This window comes from Sorex araneus, chromosome 2, assembly GCF_027595985.1.
Source record: "Sorex araneus isolate mSorAra2 chromosome 2, mSorAra2.pri, whole genome shotgun sequence".
NCBI classification, from domain to species: Eukaryota; Metazoa; Chordata; class Mammalia; order Eulipotyphla; family Soricidae; genus Sorex; species Sorex araneus.
In genome coordinates this window covers 154,010,076-154,023,697 of record NC_073303.1, presented here as the reverse complement: position 1 = coordinate 154,023,697, position 13,622 = coordinate 154,010,076, and positions in this window count along the sequence as shown.

Here is a 13,622-nt window from a genome sequence, read left to right as displayed (position 1 = left end):
TGGTTCCCCAAGCCTTACCAGGAATGATCCCTGAGCACACAGACAGGGGTAATCCCTGAACACAGCTGGGTGTGTTCTACTTCTAAAAACACTAAAACAAGCAAACAAAAAAACTAAGACACTGAGCTAAACAGAACACTATACAAAGCAGTTTACTGACAAATTTCACTGGAGAAAGCAGCCATCATATCAGGCTGTTTTCTCCATGTTTGCTGCTATAAAGTACAGAACTGCAAACAAGTTCAAAGCCAAGAGGCATTTACCTAGAATTGGGCAAAGGTAAGCAGAGAAAGAGGAAAAGAACTTACATTCTGCACTGGACATCTCAAAGTGTGATGGTCTGCTATGTGCAGAAGTTTTTCAATGATTCAATTTTGTGCTTGCACCCAGCAAAGGGATAGAGGCCAAGAATGTCCTAATCATGGCACAGAAAGAACTCAGAGCTGGGAGTTGTGAAGTTGTCCCAGGCTGTGGCTGAAGCAGACACCCAGGGGGTGAGACTTGCCTAGTAGGTTGTAGCTGGTAATAATTATCATCAGACAGGTACTGGAAAATGCAAAAATTCCCCCCAGAATCCACAAAGGTGAGATTACTAAACAACATGGCTACACGTAGGTACACATGACCCCAAACTCCCACCACTACCCAAGCTGGTCAGGCATAGACTCCATATGAGTCTGCAGACATCAGCAACATTGAACCCTGTATCAGAGCACTGGCGAGGCAGCCTAAGTCCTACAGCAGCTACAGGACACCACAATTCTCCAGTTGTCTTCGAAGAATACATAGTCTTGAACCGTAGTCTCATTCTAATTCTTTAAAACATAAGCAAACCAGAACACCCAGAAGGAGAGAGAGAACAAAAGGGAATGCTCTGCCACAGAATCGGGGTAGGGTGGGTGGGGTTGGGATGGGGGGTGGGAGGGATTTGGGGGTCATCGGTGGAGGAGAATGGGCACTGGTGGAGGGATGTGTAGTGGAGAATTGTATGACTGAAACACAAGCAAGAAAACATGCAAATCTGTAGCTACCTTCATGTGATTCAATAATAATAATAATAATAATAATAATAATAATAATAATAATAATAAAAAACATAAGCACCTGGTCATAGCTCAGGGCAACTTATTCACAGATTGTCACTCTTAACCATAGGTAACACTGCACAATTAAAAGCTGGAGGAATTCAGTTGCTTGAAAGGGAGTCAAAAGTTCAGGAAGAAATTCAAAAACACCAAACATTTCTATACTGTTCAAGGAAGATTTCAAAGAAACAATGCTATTAATACACAACAAACTGAAGAAGCTGTTAAAAAGAACATCAGTAAGCTCAAAGAAAGATTGATGAAAAGAAATAAAAAAAAATTTAACTTTATCCGAATAAAATTAAAGGTGCTAAAGAGTACAGAAACTGACCTAAAGATATAAAAGCAGGATGAAATTCAGAAATTCTCTGAATTTCAGAGAAGCTGAAATTCAGACCGGTGACTTCAACATTGATAATGAAGAGGAAAAAGAAAGACTTATATAAAATCAAGAGGACTGAAGAGACCTATTAGGCAATACTATGAGGAACATTTTCTGTATCATATTACACCAGTAATAGAGCAGACTGCTTTCTGAATACCATAAGGGAAAAAAAAAAGGAATAATGACTTGTGGAAGAAGTAATAGCTTAGAATTTCCCTACCTCAGAAGAGCTAGATACATATTTATCTGAGTAGTTCAAAGGATTCCATAAAAAATGAACCCAAACAGAGGAAACATACTTTATACTAATGGCTAAAATTAAGTGAAACATAGACTCATTCAAGCAGTAAAAAATGAAGCACAGACTCATATTTAGGTATGACCCAGTAAAACTTACACCAGATATTCCAAGTGAAACTCTCAAGAGGAAACTTGTACTTGGAAGGTCTTGAGCAAGAATGGAATGGGATGATACATTCAACAGACTGGATGAAAAGAACCTTTAATCAGAATCCTGCTTCACTACCAGATTATAACTCTTATTTAAGAAAGTGGCAAAAGCATTTACAGACTGACGGCAGGTAAGGACATATTTTTGCCTCTAAATAAGCCCTGCAAGGAAAACACAATATTCTCTAATAAATGCAAGGAGAACCCATTTTGAATTAGAAAAATAGATGACTTTGTAAAATTTCATACCCCTTATTTCTCATATCTTACATAAAATGTAATTCAAAACAGACCAAAAGATTAGATTAGAAATCAATAAAATATGCTGAGAAAAATAAGGGTTAAAGGCTTCAGGATTTGGACTTCAGAGTTATCTTCAATGTTTTGATTTCATTAGCAAAGATAGAAAAATAAATGAATGAACAAATGGGACTACATTTAATGAGAAAGCATTTACATAGTGAAAGAAACTCAGGCAAAGATAAAAAGAACAGCCTATTGAAAGGAAATACTTGTACACCATACATTACATGAAGGACTAATATCCAAGATAAATAAATCACTAACAAAGCTTGTTCACAACAGCACCAACAATTATATCAATAAATAAATTGTTAAAATTTATTTTTTAAATAAATTTAAAAACTGGACTGGATAAAAACAGACATTTCCCTGAACAAGGCATGCAGATAGACAGTAGCATTGTAGTGAAATGGAATTAGAGGAGACGTGGGACAGCCTCGCAAGCTTCCCATGGTGTATCTATATGCCAAAGCCAGTAACCAGCTGAATCATATTCCCCTGACCCTGAAAGAGCCTCCAATACAGCATCTTTGGGATGGCCAAGAAGAGAGAGGCTTCTAAGATCTCAGGGATAGGACGAATGTAGAGGTTACTGAGACCACTCGAGCAACTCGACGATCAACGGGATTTCATGATTCATAATTTGTTCTCTAGGTCAGCTATGCTAACTCTAGATTACAGTGAATTTGCTGCTTCTGAGTGGGCTTTGTAAGGAGTGAAGCATAGCACTCCTAATAACAAAACTTTTTCCATAGCTCTTATTTAACAGCTCCAATTTCATCTCTCACCATAAAAAAGTAAAAATAAATAAAAAAATAAAAACAAGATACAGTCAGAAAATTCAAAAGTGGCAGCTAAAAAGCCCAAAGGAAAAAGCAAATCAGAACATCAAGGCATGGAGAAAAGGCTTGATGCTGTGAAGTCCTGGGAGAAAAAGATTCCATCTGATTTAAAGACACAGAGGCTCCTGACGTAACTCAAAATCCCAGCGACAAGAGCAGCTGGTATAATGAGAGCAATTGGTAGGAATTTCTCTCTCCAGTCTCCCCAGCAAAATCAACTTTTTCTGCAAATATGGAACATCTACACCTAGAAGGCTCTCATCGTTTATCTAGGTTGCCTGTCCTCCTTTGTCCTCTGATTGGTTGCCTCTCCTTCATCAGCATAAGAACTCAATACGAGATTCTGACACCCTCTTCATTCTCTTGTAAAAGCAGACATAGAAAAAAGTACTCATCTTCACTTTTCATCTGGGAAATGCAAATCAATATGACAATCAGCTAGCATGTGATGTTAGTGAGGAGATTTCTCAAATATGTTGTAGAGTCAGAGATAGCGCATAAGGAGTTTGTCTTGTATGAAGCCAATCTTGGTTTTTGATTCCCAGTAACACATGTGGTCCTCCATGTACCAAGGAATGATTCCTGACCACAGAGCAAGAATAAGTCCTGAGTATCACTGGTCATGAGCCCAAACTTCTACCAACCTGCCGCCCCCCCCCCCAAAGGCTAGAAACAATGAGTGTTTCTGGGGATTCAGTGAAAAAGGAACCTTCGTTCACTATTGGTGGGAATGATATATTTTTTACATGATATTTTTCTACCATACTTCTGTAGAAAATGATACGGAAACTTCTTAAAAATATTTAGAACTACCATATGACCCAGCCTCCGCCCCTCTTGCAGAGTCCGGCAAGCTACGGAGAGTATCGCGCCCTCCTCACAGCAGAGCCTGGCAAGCTACCTGTGGCATATTGGATGTGCCAAAAACAGTAACAAATAAGTCTTACAATAGAGAGACATTACTGGTGCCCGCTCGAAAAAATCAGTGCACAATGGGATGACAGTGACAGTGACCATATGACCCAGTGATTCTACTCCTTGGCATTGGTTTCACACACACACGCACATGCACACGCACACGTATGCACACACACACACTAACTTGAAAAGAGTGTGCCCATGAGTGTTTATTGCAGTACTAAGTATAATAGCTAAGATATGGAAACCACCCAATGATATCTGGTGACAAACAAATGGATACAGAAATTGTGGCATGTACACAATAGAATACTCACAGCTCCAAGAAGATAAGATCTTGTCTTTTGTTACAGCATAAATGGAGGTAGAGGGTATCATGTGAAGAAAATTAACTTAGAAGGGAAAGAAAAAAATACTATTGATTCACTCTTTGTGGTGTAAAAAACTAAACACAGCAAGGACGTAGATGATATAAAATAATAATAAACCAATACATTTTGAGTATAGATCTGAGGTTTACCACATGGAAGTGGGAGGGAACTTGAGGTACAGTATTTATCCTTCTAAATGCCTTTCGGTTGGAGCCAATTAAAATGCAACTTTTGTGGCTAGAGATATAGTACTGTCAGCAGGGCACTTTCTTTGCATGTGACCAACCAAGCTTCAGTCCCTGGCAACCCATATGGACCCTTGAGCACCACCAGCATAATTCCTGAGTGCCAATCTGAGGGTTATCTCTGAGCATCAATGGGTGTGAACTAACATTGCACCCTTCCCCAAATAATCTCTTCTTTATAGAAAACTCAAAGCCCTATTCTCTTTCTGAATGTACATATTTTTTTAACAACTTTAACAACTTTTAACAACTTTAATTTTCAACTAAAATTTACATTGTGTTACCTTTGAAACATGAACATGGATTTCAATATTTATGTAATTTATTATGCTATAATCTCTTAGATACTCTTTTAGGTGTATAGGATAAATAGTTAACATCTCAATATCAACTCTTCAGCTAAATTTTGATCTTAGTACTTACCCCCAACTAAGACAGTTTAGTCTTTGAAATGAATTTTTTTCTGCTCATTTGTGTAATAAAATAAGTTCAAATTAGGTTTTTACAATTCATCTAAAGCTGTCAGAGTTTGTTTCTTTTATAATTTTGCAAATTATTTCAACTTTTTGTTGAAATAATATATCTTTTTACTGGCCATTTACCATCACATATATATTAATGTAAATTACATAAGATGGTGACATGCCAAAATCAGTAGCATTGGAAAACAATGTTCTCATGCTGGAGATAGTGTGCTTAAATTAAATCAATTCAAGGATCAAAGCTGAAACATTCAGAATGTTCTTTAGATTTTTATAAATTTGGATATTTTATTTATTTTAATATCCATTTTACTAAATTTTATTCTTCTCATAAACCAGGAATACATAGAAATTCACAAACCACCAACTCTTGATTTGGGTAACACTTATGTCTCAAACTAAAAATTAACTGTATTTACAGAGATGGTATATTAATGAGCTACTAACAATCAGAGCTGTGCCCGTCAGAAAGAAGCAAGGCCTTATTTTATTTCAAGGAAAAAACCCACTAAATATATACTACTTTCCCTTAAATTAGAGTTTCAGACTATATAGGATATAAGTGAGAGTTTTAGACAACAAGTTGAGTCTCCTTGAAACATCTATTGTGTCCTTATAGAAATATGTTGTATATACAATTTTTAAAATAGTTTCCAAACTCATAAGCTAATTTCAAGACCTTTTAAATTTTGATGAAAAAGTTCATTCAGAGAATGAATATCTTCAGGCACTGTATATATAAAGATTGAGACCTACTTCATGATATGCATGAGTACAAGTTTAACTATTCAGGGGAAAAGTTACAAAATCCTGTAATTCAAAGAACCTAGAAACAATACAGAAATTAAAAAATTTCAAATTTCTCACCATAAAGGATCATGTTTGCTGCAGACTTAATCTCTATTAGGAAATAATTATAATATATTCATTCTTACACCATTTAGAAATGTCCTGAGAATCTTCAATGCTTATTAAAATAAAGATGATGGGTCAGACAGATAATATAGTGAGAAAGTACTTGCCTTACGTGGGTTTGATCCTAAGCACTATATATGGTCTTTATCCCCACGAGAATCCATCACTAAGCCTAAAGTCAAGAGTAGAGGCTAAGCAGGCTAGATGTGGCCCCCCAAATAAAAAAAAAAATAGAGAATATTTTGCCTTACTACTGAATCATAAACTGCCAAATTACATTAGTACTCCTGGGTCAATAATTGAAAACCAATAAAAAATATATTGTGATTCGGAGCTGGAGCCATAGCACAGTGGGTAGGGCGTTTGCCTTGCACGTAGCTGACCCGGGTTCGATTCCCAGGATCCCATATGGTGCCTTGAGCACTGCCAGGGGTGATTCCTGAGTGCAAAGCCAGGAATGACCCCTGTACATTGCCGGATGTGACCCCCCCAAAAAAAAAGCAAAAAAAAAATATATATATATATTGTAATTCACAAATCTATCTCCTTTTCCCTTTCTACTCTATTGTATCTGAGTCCAAGCCTGTCTGTTTCTTCTTCTCCCTCTAGTAACAGAGCTAAAGTATTGTTCATTTCAGCTGGATCCAATAATGATTTCTATAATCATACAAATTGCATACTCCACTCTGCTTGGTGCCGCACAGAGGATTGATGGTCCTGTGCAGGGCAGTCGTGTTTCAAAGCTGCAGGACCTGTGTAGAATTCCAGAAATGCTGGTGCTCTCCTTCAGTTTATGTTTCTTATAACCTTGTGGTCTCTCAGAGTTGCTGTACCAGAGAGCAGGTAATCCATCAAAAGGGAAACATCATAAACTATCTAATGCCCTCCAAAGTACCTTTTGTCTCTTTTCCACCTTCTGATTTGAGAATTTAACTCAGAAGAAGTTTAAGGATGGTGTGGGATGCTGGGACTGACTCTGATGTTTTGTCCTTAGTTGGTGCCTACTGAATTTTCCTTGTTTTAAAGATTTCTTGAGACATGGGACTATACCAGGGAATGATAATGAACTCCAAAGAAACTGTATTATAGAGCATGGTGGTTTTATATGAGATTAGTCAAGAAATCTGGTTATCTTACAGTGCCTGTCATGACCTGTGGCCTATAAGGTTTCTGAAGTATACTGTACAATTCCAATCTGCTTTTATGTCAGAGATAGTTGGGATAAATGTGACAGTTTTGGGGACTGGAGTGATTGCACTGCGGGTAGGGCAATTGCCTTGCATGCCGCCGACCTGGGTTCGATTCCCAGCATCCCTTATGGTTCCCTGAATATCACCAGGAGTAATTCCTGAGTGCAAAGCCAGGAGTAACCCGTGAGCATCGCAAGGTGTGACCCAAAAAGCAAAATAAATAAATAAATAAAGAAGTGACAGTTTTCTTAATGTTTTGTAACATGAACAAAAATAATTATAAAAAATTAAGAGAGGGATCTCACTTAGAGATATGGGATTATATTCAACACTTTAGCATGGGTAGAGTGCGTGTCTTGTACACAGTCAGTCCTGATTCATTTCCCAGCACCCTATATGAGAGATCACTGAGGGCAGAATCCGGAGGAAACTCTGAACACCGCTGAGGATGGTCCTAAACTATACCTGCAAAAAAAAAAAAAAAAAAAAAAAAGCAGGTAAGAACAGATGTCATTTCATTATTTATGTAGTTATTTATGATGCCATCTCCAAGGCTTTCTCAGGTCAAGAACCAGGGAAAGAGAAGTTCATGGTTTTTGAAGGGAACAAATAGACTCTTTGGAAGAGTTTATTAGGCTATAAAACACATTTTTATATGGAAAAATGTTTTACTGGAAAGTTTTCATAGTTTTCTTCATACTAAATCTGCTGATGTTTTTGCTTATGTTCTTTGCTTTTTTTTGATTCAATATTCTCTTACTTCCATTATCATGGCTAATCTCAGAGAAGACTTAATATTATGTCATGCTTCACATACAAAAATTGAATAGGACAATAACCACTAATATCCTCGCATACATCCCATTTAGTATTTTTGCACTAAAGATAGTTTTTATAGGTATTGTATAAAATTTATGAAACCCTAATTTCATTGTCAATGACAACATTTTATGTGGACCAAGGAAATTCTTAGCTATGGGAAAAGTATACCAGTTAACCCTTTTGAAACAATACTCTCATATTTGATAAATTGATTCTATATACTATACGTAATATGTAACTGTGTTGTTTGTATATAGGTTCTATACAAGGTTTAAGAATGACCATTCATGCATTTTATTTCCAGTAGAAATTGTCACTGCTTTCAAAGGCCACTGACTCACTCAAAGATAGAATTTTTTACCACCATTCAGAGGCAACCCCTTACTTCTTTAGAAAACTGTGCCCACAATGTCTACCCATAAACAATATAGTATTTAGCTTTATGTACTTATTAAATTCTTTAAAAATTGAATCTATATTAGGTTTAATATTTATCTCATTTACTTAGTACTTTTTTACTTAAAACTTTACTTCAACACTGTGATATGCAATATTGTTAATGGTAAGGTTTCATTAATAAAACATTCCAACGCCACACCTTCCAACTGTGTGACTATTGTGTCTGTTTCTCTCCCCCATTGTCCCAGTGTCCCTCTTCCCGACAGCCTCAGTCAGGTCCCCCAGTCTCGCCTGCAGGGGTAAGGTCAATTTCCGATTGAAGAACAAATCTCAGTTTCTGTTGCTCGTGGGCATTTGTTATTGTATGGTTAAGTTTCTTCATTAGTCCACATGAGGGAGATCATTCTATTCTTTACTTAATATCAGCATTATAATAAATTTATTTAATTAAAAATAAAAATATTCTTTTAATAATTAAAAAAAATTAAAAATACAGACTGTAGTGATAGCGCAGTGGGTAGGGCATTTGCTATGCACGAGGCCAACCTGGGTTCTATTCCTCTGATCCTCTCAGAGATCCTGGCAAGCTACTGAGAGTATCCCGCCTGCACTGCAGAGCCTGGCAAGCTACCCGTGGCGTATTCGATATGCCAAAAACAGTAACAACAAGTATCACATATCACAATGGAAACATTACTGGTGCCCACTCAAGCAAATCAATGAACAATGGGACAACAATGCTACTTAATATTAGAGTTACAATCAATTCATTTAATATATTTTTTAAAAATAAAATATCTTTGCTACTGAAATTCTAGTCTATTTTACAAATGTCACATTTTTTATTTATTCAAATTGTTTTCTTCAGACATTTAAAAGAACTTCATTTCATGTGTTTGTGTTGATCTTTGTTTTGAAACCCACATGGCAGTACTCAGGGCTTACTCCTGGCTCTGTACTCAGGAATCCTGGAAGTGCCCGAGAGAAACTGTGTGAGATAACTGGGATCGAAGCACATGCAATGTAAGTGTTCTGCCCGCTGTACTATCTCTCCAGATCTGAGTTTTGTTGAATAAAACATAAATTTCTAGTAAAAGATAATTTATTTATTTTTGTCAAATATTAGTCCAGATAAAAGAAAATCTAGATCTTAGTGGATGATATGCTCACCAAAAACATCTACTACAGTATGAACAATTTATTGCTTTTGTCTATTAAGAAGGTAGATCAAAATTTTTTCCCTTTGTTTATGGTTAGAGAAACATTTATGAAGTCTTATGAAGCTGGCTTCCTTTCTGCACTTTGACCTTGTTTCTTGTTAGTCCTCTATTATAATCACTTCTCTCAAAATTTCCTACCTACAAAAAATAACAAAATATTTACAAAAGAAATGAAAATTTGAACAATCATTAAGAAAACATTAAGGGGATTATTATTCTTTGTTTTATGTTTATAATTTCATATTGAGTATAATGAGGTAAATGTTTTATATGTTTGCTTTGTTTATTGGGAGGAGAAGTAATATCTGGAAGTGCATTGTCTTTACTCTTGGCTCTGTGTTCAAGGTTCATGTTTTGTTTGGTGGTGCTTGGGGGCCATAAGTGGTGGCAGAGACCAAATCAGGGTTGGACATGTGCAAAGTAATGGCCTTATTTCCTTGAACTATCTCTTTAAGCCTAGACGTATATGCTATTTTCTTTTTCCTTCCTGATTTAGTCCCACACCTAGTAGTGCTCAAGGTTTACTTACTTCTGGCTGTGTGCTCAGAGATCACTCCTGTCAGGGCTTGGGGCACCCTACGAGGTGCTGAAGATCAAATCCAGGTCAACCAAGTGCAAGGCAAACACCCTACCCACTCTCTTATTGCTCTTGTCCATAGGTATATGCTTTTACATGAAATATTTGTGAAACTTTTTGGTCCATTTTCTGTTTGCAAAACTTATGTCAATATACATTTCTTGGCAGTATGTGACCACTTCTGATTTATTTGGCTCTGCTCCTCTCATGTGGATGTCTGCTGAATCTTCATGTGGCTCATCTACTTTCCCCTTGGTAACTGAGTTTTATTGACCATTTAGGCAGTTTTATTACTACCTCAAGGATGGAACATATTGCTTTATAAGTCAGCCTCTCCATAAGACAAAGCTATAACTGTCCTACTTCCTATATTATTGAACCTTCCAGATAAGATAATAATATGGTCTATGATGTATGGTCTCCTCAAAACACAGTCACCAACACAAAGTAAGAAGACAAAGGAGTCCTTACATGGACATTTTACGTATACTTCTGCTTAACTTGATCTTAATCATTAAAAAAAATCTTTAGGAAAGTATTACTATTTACTAATTCTACTTCTTTGTTTTATCATTCTTAAATTAATAAACCTAATGGTGATTTCATTTTTGAATCTAAAAAATGGGATGTTGATAAAACAGTATTAATTCTTGCTGTGCAACAAATCATTGAAAAACACAAATTGGACTTGAGTTGAACGATAGCTTGACTTACTCAAGAGTATACAGTCAGTGCTTAGGACTGAGGACAGCCTAGTCTAAAATAATTCAGCTTTATCTAGCTCTGTTGCACATGGCTTCTAGTCTTTGACTTTCTATCATAAAAGTGGAAGCATGAAGACTAGGCACATTTGTTACAATGTTACTTCTGCAAAACTATGTCATATGATAAATGCAGAATCAAAGTGGATGAACATTACTAAGTTATAGCACAGAGATCATTACTTGAAACCATTGAGATAATAATTCTACCCCATACTATCAGTTTCTAAGCATTGCTGCAGAAATTACTCCATGTAAATATCTTAATAAAGTTTCAGACATATAATAAATACTGCTGAGAACCTACTACTAGCATTCTAATATCTAGAGCTAGGAAGAGCTCTTTTCTTCTCTAAGATATATGCATTATAAAGAAGGGCAATGACTATTTTCTTTTGTTTCTGGCATTTAAGAAAGAAGTAATATTTTTCAAGAATTGAAGTCTCTTTTCTCCCAAAGATACTCTAAATCTTCATCAAACAGATTCTATAATGAATGGGGCAGAGAGTACTTGTGCTCTTAAGAAGTCATAAGCTTGCACAAAAGTACTCAAATCTGCCATTGGAGTGAAAAATAGTAGTCATAGGTGATATTGTGCCCCAATGGAGTGATCCTTGCACACAGATTCAGGAGTAAACCCTGAGTACCACAGGATGTGCCTCCACCAAATTAAAGTGATGAAAGTTGACTACAGTATACTTTTTTTTTTGTAAAGGTAGCAGTTATTTTGAATGCTATAAATTAACATTATTTTAATTTATCTTGTATTATAATAATGGAGCATCACATAATAAAGCAGTGGAGTATTTTTTTTTCACCAAAAGTTAAGTATTAACACTACTGCAAACTATGCTGCCTCAGTAACAATAGTAATAGTAAAAGATTCAATGAAAACACTGCAAAATAAATGAGAAATTAACCAATGAATAACTTCACCAAAGCTGTATTATGCAGATTGAATATTAAGAAATATGTTGCGTTTTTTGCACTAGTAATGAGATCACAGAAAAAGAAAATTATCTTTATGAAAGCAATCTCACTATAATTGCATCCAAAGAAATAAAATATTTTAGAATCAATTTAACCAGAAAATGAAAGACTGGTAAATTTAAACTATTATGATATTGGCAAAATAAGTTTAAGAAGTCAAAATAAGTGTAATAATAGATCATGATAATTAATTAGTAATATTAATACTGCTAAAATGTCCACAGCATCCAAAGAAATCTGTAGGTTTAATATAATCCTTGTAGAAACCCAATATAGTTGCAGATAACTCAAGGGACAGGAGCACATGTCTGGCATGCATAGGGTCCTGGATTTCTTCCCTGAAATTTCATGGCTCCCAAGCATTGCTGGATAGTCTTTGTGATACCCAGCACCACTTAAAAGCTCCCAACCATCATAATAATAAAATTAAAATTAAATTCCACTGCAATTTTCACAGACACAAAATTATTAAATTTGCATGAAACCATAAAAGACTTTAAATCGGTTCTTGATAAATAACACAAGCTTTCTTGAAAAAGGTCATAAATGGAGATACTATGCTCCCTTATTTTAGACTATAAACTACTTATTACTAAACTATAGTAATAAAATATGATTAAATGGTATAAAAAGTGACACATAAATCAATAGAAGAAAACACAAATAAATGCCCTACTTGCTATACTATCTCTCTAGTCCCTTAGAAATTCTCTCAATTAAGACATTGAAACATGATGAAAATCATAAAATTAAAAAGGAAATGCATATGACTTTTGAATAATATTTTATACTTAATTCATATTTTCCTATATATAACTGATCCATACCTTGCCAAATATATAATATTGCTGTGTCATTGTGGATGCATCTCCTGAAATAGAAATTCATAATTATCTGCTTATAACAGTGACTTAAGAACAATGCTAAAATAACTCAATACTAGTGATTTTTAAAAATAATAGGGTTAATAGAAGAACATTGCTACATCATTGATACATCATACCCACCACCATGGTACACTATAATGTGCTCACCACAAAAGTACCTAGATTCCTTCACCATTATCCCAAGATTCCCTCCCTTACCTACTATTGCCTACCACTCTTAGATACCAATTTCAAAATCTTATTGTTAAGATACAATATCAAAAAAACAAAGTAATTTTTATTGAATGAAACTTACTTAGAAACATGCTGGCTGGGGTGTGAAGGAAAAAAGTACGTGTTTGAAAAAGAAAACAAGCTGGAGAAAGCAAGTCAATAAGCAAGCAAGCTAAAAGACATAGAGACAAGCAAGCAAGGTATATGTTCATGGTGAACAAGGGCTTAAAAAGCAAGTCTTCGATCACAGTTTTATTGACCATACCTCAGGGCTGTTTTCACTGGGATTTAGCTAAGCTCTTGCATTATTTCTGTCTCTACTGTAAATAATGAGATTGTATGGCTTTCATGTTTTTTTTTTCTGACTTGCTTTGCTTAATATTAGTTGGTCCGATTACATCCATGTTTCCTTCAAACTGCATTTTCTCATTATTTTTCACAACTGAGTAATATTCTATTGTATTTTCTGAGGAATAGAAAGAGATATGCTTGATGTGTCACATTTCACTCAAGTGAGAGAAGGGAATCTGGAGTTCCGATCTCTGTTGATGATCAAGAATCAGGGAC